Consider the following 7,139-nt stretch of genomic DNA (forward strand, 5'->3'; position numbering starts at 1 on the left):
TAAAACTTCCATCCTTCCCAATCAACTTCCTAGGTCGTTTCTCAGTATCCCAGTGTACTAACGGTAGAGGACCATGGGGACTGTAGTTCAAACCATCCGGAAGACGCCAGATTCAGAGAGGCTGGAAGTTGGAACCTATAGTTCTTGATCGGCTCTTCATGGAACGAATAGATCTGGTGTAGGGTCTGCCACTTGGGCAGGGGTTGGACTAGATGACCTCTGTTAATCTGTTACAATCTAGAAGAATCCACCCTTCCCTCCTCACCAGTTGCTCAGCTATTGATTCACCCCCCAACCCCAGTTTCTCAAGCACTCTTTTGCTCAGCTATTGATTCATCCCCCACCCACCCACACACACACACACACACACACACACAAAGAGACACACACACTTATTTATTGGTTCGATGTATATGCCGCCCTTCTCTGGAGACTCAGGACGGTTTACAATGCATTAAGCAATAGCCTTCATACTTTTGTATATACCTGCTTAGTAGGGCTTTCGCCCCCCCCCCCCCCAGCGGTGTTCTTTTTTATACAAAGTCAGCTTATTGCCCCCACAATCCGGGTCCTCATTTTACCTACCTCGGAAGGATGGAAGGCTGAGTGGAACCTTGAGCCTGGTGAGATTTGAACTTACAGTAATTGCAGACAGCTGGTGCTACTTAACAGCACTTTAGTCTGCTGCGCCACCAAGACTTCGGGACTTCCCGCGTCTCACTGGAAGCCAAGGCAGCCCCCTCGTGGTGAAAAGGTCGTCTTCCCCCGCCAGAGCCTTGGATCGGTTCCGAGCCGCGCAGCCAGCTTGGCTCAAGACTCCCGTGGCCTCTCCGTTGCTTCTTTCCCAGCTCCGAGGCGGCCCAGAGCTTGAGAGGCTGTGGCGCAATTGTGCCCACCTTCGGCGCACAACTGAAAACAGGCTATTGGAAAGGGGGGGGGAGAGATTTAAAAAAAGAGAGAGGGGGGAGCGAAGGGATGAATTTGGGGTGATTGATCACAAAAGCGGGGGCTGCGGGAGGCAGAGCTGCAGGGTAAAAACCATCGCCCCCCCCCAAAAAAATATCCCTTTTTATTCTGCACATCAGATGAGGAGAGAGAAGAAAGAGTGGGTGGGCGGATGGGTCGATGGGACTTTCCCGCTCTTCCCCCCCCCCCCCTTCGCAGTCCCGCTGATTGCCTTTGCCCAACGACTGTAGAGGCTCCAGATCAGACTCGGTGTCGGAACAGCTCCAAATAATGCCTTGTTTTTGTATCCATCAATGAAGGATTATAAAAGCCCCCCAGTGATTTTGACCCCCTCGGAATATTCGTGTTTGGCGATCGGGTGGAGTGACGACAAGAAGGCTATCGGGGCACTTGGAAGTTGGATGGGGCAGATTCTAAAGGGGACTAGATTTTTCTTTTTTGGGGTGGGGGGTGGATCTGATTTAAGCAATCGACCGCTCTATCCATCCATCCATCCATCCATCCATCCATCCTCTATCTATCTATCTATCTATCTATCTATCTATCTATCTATCATCTTCTATCATCTATCTATCATCTTCTATCATCTATCTATCTACCGTATCTATCTACCTACCTACCTATCTATCTTCTATCATCTCTCTACCGTATATATCTATTTACCTACCTGTCTGTCTATCATCTATCTATCTATCTATCTATCTATCTATCTATCTATCTATCTATCTATCATCTTCTATCATCTATCTACCGTATCTATCTACCTACCTATCTATCTATCTTCTATCATCTATCTACCTACCTGTCTGTCTGTCTGTCTATCTATCTATCTATCTATCTATCTATCTATCTATCTATCTATCTATCATCTTCTATCATCTATCTATCTACCTACCTACCTACCATATCTACCCACCCACCTACCTACCTATCAAGCTAGTTAGCTTCTATCTTCTATCTTCTATCATCTATCTATCTACCGTATCTATCTACTGTATTTATCTACCGTACCTACCTACCTATCTTCTATCTATCTACCATATCTATCTACCGTACCTACCTACCTATCTTCTATCTATCTACCGTATCTATCTACCTACCTATCTCTAACTACCTATCTACTCATTCATCCATATTCGCGCGCACATATAAAGTCTCCCACATTTGCATGCCTATTTGTATTCCACACTTTCTTACTGCTAGCTAGAGAGAAGTCGGAGTAAAGAAAGTTGTAAGGCTCGGCTTTGGTGAACAAGAGGGTCGCCTCCCCTGTAACCACGGTCAGGTCGCCCGCTGAGAATGAGGGGTGCCTGGGAGTGGGGAGGGCTGCCTCTTAATTCCCTACCATTCCCGGCCTTTGTATCCGAACAGCAGGTGCATTGGGAGGTCACTAATTGATCAATGGACCTTCCTCCTCCTGCTCATACCCACCCCTCCCACCGCAAGCGAGAAACGGGGGTGTGAGGTTGAAGCTGAGGAGTGGAAAGATCGAATCGGTCGGTCGCTGTACGGCGGAGCAAAGACAAACTACTCTGAGGCCACGTCTTAATTTTTAATTCCGAATTGTTCCCTTATCTTTGTGGAAGGAGGCGCGCCTACGGCTTTAGTTGTGCTTGCACAGCAAAAAATAAAATAAAAATAAAAATCAGCACCGGGAACCGGTTCGGGTTTGATTCTGTTCGGTTTGATTTCTATGTACAACCTTATGCCTTGCTTATTGACAAATCCCTCTGAATAAGCCCTTGATAATTACAATAATTAATAATAATAATAATAATAATAATAATAATAATAATAATAATAATAATAATAATAATAATAATAAAATCAAAGCATCCCCTTTGTTTCCATTTACACCTTAGGGCTCCATCTGCACACCATGTAAACGAATAATCTCGATTGGTCCAAGCCCTTAATCCATTTTTTTTCTCCCCCTCCCGAATTTTTTTTCCCAGAGAAATTAAGCCTGGAGGAAAAGATTAACACTCAAACAAGGGACCGGTTCTGCTTCCACTTTCCTTTAAAAATAAAAAATAAAGTAAAATAAGGATTGGTTCGCTTTAAACAGCTTCCCTTTCCTTATACCCTCTGCCCCTCACTGCAGATAGTTTTGTACAGGGGGAAAGAAACAAGGGGAAAAAAATGAAATCGACAACTCCTTCAGCTACTTTTTACTCCCCTAGACTTAGATCCACCAGATCATTCTAAGAGCGGCAAAGGTAACCTCGACTGCTCAGACCCGTTTTCTCCGATCGGTCTATTCCCTGGTCATCCTCTCCCATCGCCTTCAACGTGGGGATGTGCGTGCGGGATGGAAGATGCAGTCCCAGCGGTCTGGGGCTGCCAGATCAAAGTCGGTGGATTTAATAACCGGCTTCTTGGAGTTGCAGTCCAGCCATCTCGAAGTTCCTTTTCCACGCCGACGACTTTCCCAAGGCGGAAGGACCAGGAGCGCCAAAAAAATGCTTTAGGGCGTAGGACAGGGAACCCCTTGGCCTTCCTCCAAGCCCTGTTGCCGGCCGTCAAAAATTCGTGGCTCGGAGACTGAAACGCCTGTTTCTCTGCGGGAAAAAAAAAAAAAAAAAACTTTCACCCTCCCGCCCCGTTTCCAAAAATCCCTTTCACGGGCAAAACCGTCCACGCTCCCTTCCCAACAGCTCCTTTTTCTCTTTTGTTAAAAGACCCGCAGTATATGTGTGTGTATGTATGTATATATGTGTGTGTGTACATGCCTACGCGTGTCCACACTTCGGCGGAACGGAGGAAACCTGCTTCGCAATTCGCGTCTCTTTAAAAAGATAAAAGAATTTATCAGGCAGTTTTCTTATAACCAGCCTCCCTCCCTTTTCCTGGTTTACCACCGCCATTATTGCTATTTCAATAACTAAAGGCTGGGATTTTTTCTCTTTAAATCGGCTCCTGTTAGGGAGAACTCGAGTTGGGTTGAGCGAAATAAAATGTCGATCTTTCTTTTTCTTTCTTTCTTTCTTTCTTTCTTTCTTTCTTTCTTTCTTTCTTTCTTTCTTTCTTTCTTTCTCTTTCTTTTTCTTTCTCTTTCTTTCTTTCTTTCTTTCTTTCTTTCTTTTTCTTTCTTTCTCTTTCTTTCTTTCTTTCTTTCGTTTCCTTAATAGAATCCACTTTAAAGCAAATTCAGAGGAGGTTGTTTGGGACGTCGAAAGAAGGGGGGGGATAGAAATGGAAGGACATAATTGAAATGCTTTCCCCTCCCCCCCCGATTCCAAATTTGAGGGGTTGCAGAGTTGGACTTTCTCGCAGGAGTGAATCTTCCGGATTAAGACGGCAACAGGCAATGGGAAAGGAGCGATCAATCCTTGCCCTGCATCACTGTTCCGTCTTCATTTTAGTAGAACAAGAACAGAGGCGACAACCTCTGCAACAAAACCTGCAACAAAATTTTAAAAGAAATCGTCATGGGGGGGAGGAAAAAAAAGGGGGGGAAGCAAATTGAAACCAACACCGTGGTGAAGCTTGAAAAATCTTAGACCCGAGAAGGGCCTTACCTTCAGACTCGGCTCCATAATTGAAGCGTTGATAAGCAGGGCTTTTGCGAAGATGATTTTGAAAGGAGCTCCCAGCGAGAGAGGAGCTAATTTTATTAGTTTGTGACTTTTGTGTTATGGTTTTCAGTAACCCGGAATCTTTGCCTCCCAACGCCTGGAAGAAACCCCCCCCCCCAACGCCCACTCTCTTGGCTGAGTCTTTGAGACGCAACCCCACGCTTCGCGAATCCCAAAGTTAAGAACCCCGAAATCAGAGGGACTTACTCTCAAGGACTCAGAGAAGTAAGAGGGCACAGAAGACGCCGTTTTCGCACAAGAGGAAGGAAGCCCCAACGATTTTCCCGAGATTTCGCCTTCCGGGAATCAGGAATACGGTCGCCACGGACTCTAGCGGGGCTCGCCAGGTTCCCTGTTTCCCTTAGAGTTTGCTGTGGCTTTTTTCCCCCTTCTTCTTTTAACAGAAGCCCAGATAAGGTTGCCCGATTCCCCGCCCGCAACCCTAGAAGGATTTCTGTTTTGCGGGGTGGAATGGGAAAGGGGCAAAGATCTTCCGGCGAAGGGTTTTTTTTTTTGGGGGGGGTAGGAGGGACATTTGGGAAGGTGGCACAGAGTCTATAATGGATGCCCATTCGCCGACAGTCGAGCGGCAGCTCTTCCCGCTCGAGTCCTCCACCCCCCCCACCCCCATAATGTCAAATTGACTTAAGTGCTGGTTCATCCGCGTTTCTCTTTGTCCGCACCAGTTGTAAATAAAGGGGTTTCGAGATTAGCTAATTAAGGTGCATTAATCACTGGGAGAAAGAGAATAAATCAAAATCCCTGCTCCAAATTTATAAACTCGCTCTGCCGCCGCGCGCCCCCCCCCCCGCCCCCACTCCCCCAACAACCCTAGAAGGGAGAACTGCTGACTCTCTCTGAGAGGGTTGAAGGACTGCCAGTTGAAAAAACGCCCGTATTTGCACTACCCGACCATCCTCATCGTCGTCGCCTTCAAAGAATACCTACCAGTTGCGCAGCTAAAAAATCACCGGGAAAAGGATTGGGGAGAGGGGAAGCATTGCATAGGATCGGGGCGGACGGGACAGAAAACCGGAGGGAGGGAGGGAGGGAGGGAGGGAAGGAAGGAAGGAAGGAAGGAAGGAAGGAAGGAAGGAAGGAAGGAAGGGAGGGAGGGAGGGAGGGAGGGAGGGAGGAAGGGAGGAAGGAAAGAGGGGGGAGGGAGGAAGGAAGGAAGGAAGGGAGGGAGGGAGGGAGGAAGGAAGGGAGGAAGGAAAGAGGGGGAGGGAGGGAGGGAGGGAGGGAGGGAGGGAGGAAGGAAGGAAGGAAGGAAGGAAGGAAGGAAGGAAGGAAGGAAGGAAGGAAGGAAGGAAGGAAGGAAGGAAGGAAGAATCCAATCTCCTTGTCGCGTTGTCCAAGCTTCTTACAATTCGCCTCCCCTCCGTCCCAACCCTACTTTCCTTAAACTGCCTTTGACAGACAGATCCCTTTTCCTTTCAGAAGCGAGACCGCCACCCCCTCCGTTAACCGCCCTCCTCCCTTCTTGTACCCTTCCATCTCCGTTCCCATCCACCCCGCCAAGTCCGGTGTGTCTACATTGGATTTTGCGAGGCCGCGGTTGGAAGGAGCAAAAAGACCAAGGGGTTCTTCCTGCTGACTTTGGCGGACAAGATCCGCCCGATCTGGTTCGGAATCTGACCCCCAGGCTCAGAGTTTGGCCAGCGAAGCCCTCCTCCCCGTCCCCCTCTCCAAACCATCATCCCCTTACAACAATGCCAACAATCCCAGAGGCTTAAAAAGGCAACTCCCCCATCCCCACCGCCTTCCTCTCCGTAGTTAAGCCCGGGGGGGCGGAGGGAATACCTCTCCCTGCCCCCCCTCCCCAGCCCTGAACCCCTCCACCCAACACGGTTCTCTCGGCAGCCTCCTTGCTCAGCTCTTCTGGGGCAGGAGAGAAGGCTAGGCGAAAGGCTGAAGCCGGACCACCACGCGGGCGCCGTCAGTTTCTCTCCTGCCCCCTCCCCACCCCCCATTTTTTCTGCCCCAGCCCTCCGGGCGGCAGCACAATGCCAGCGGTTCCCCTGCGTTTGGCTAGGCAGCAGCCCCGCTAAGTGCAGGTGGCTCAGCCTCTGAATGCCCAGCCCGCTGAAAAGCCCAGCCGGCCCCCTGCTCCACCTGCTTCCCCCACTCCCCACTCCCCCGCCGCCCCTCCTTCCTTTCTTTCGGTCAAGAACCTTATAATTAATTTTAAGTTAGTCAAGGTACCGTATCATTAAAAACGGGGCTGGCAAAACAGCGCCAGAGACACGAGGAGGAGGGTGTGTGTGTGTGTGTGTGTGTGTAGGGGGGGTGGAACCCAGAGAGGAGAAAGGGGGGGGGGGGTTTAAAAAAAAAAGAAAGACAAGAAGGGTGATTTGCATAAAGCTTTGTCTTTTTAGCGCCTGTAGAGCTGCCAAGGGTTAGAACGCTAATTGCGCAAGATCAATGGGACTATTGTTGTCCGCGGGTTTCTGGGATTTTATTTTCTTTTTCAAATGGCTGTGTGTGTGTGTGTGTGTGTGTGTGTAGAGGGGGGGGCGGGGAGAATGGGGAGAACGACCCCAAGTTGTAAAATCCCAGATGAGGGTGATAGGGACGAACTCCTTCTGCCATAAT

The sequence above is a fragment of the Pituophis catenifer genome, unplaced genomic scaffold, assembly GCF_029215685.1.
Source record: "Pituophis catenifer annectens isolate HBS135680 unplaced genomic scaffold, rPitCat1.0.hap2 SCAF_2, whole genome shotgun sequence".
Classification (NCBI taxonomy): domain Eukaryota; kingdom Metazoa; phylum Chordata; class Lepidosauria; order Squamata; family Colubridae; genus Pituophis; species Pituophis catenifer.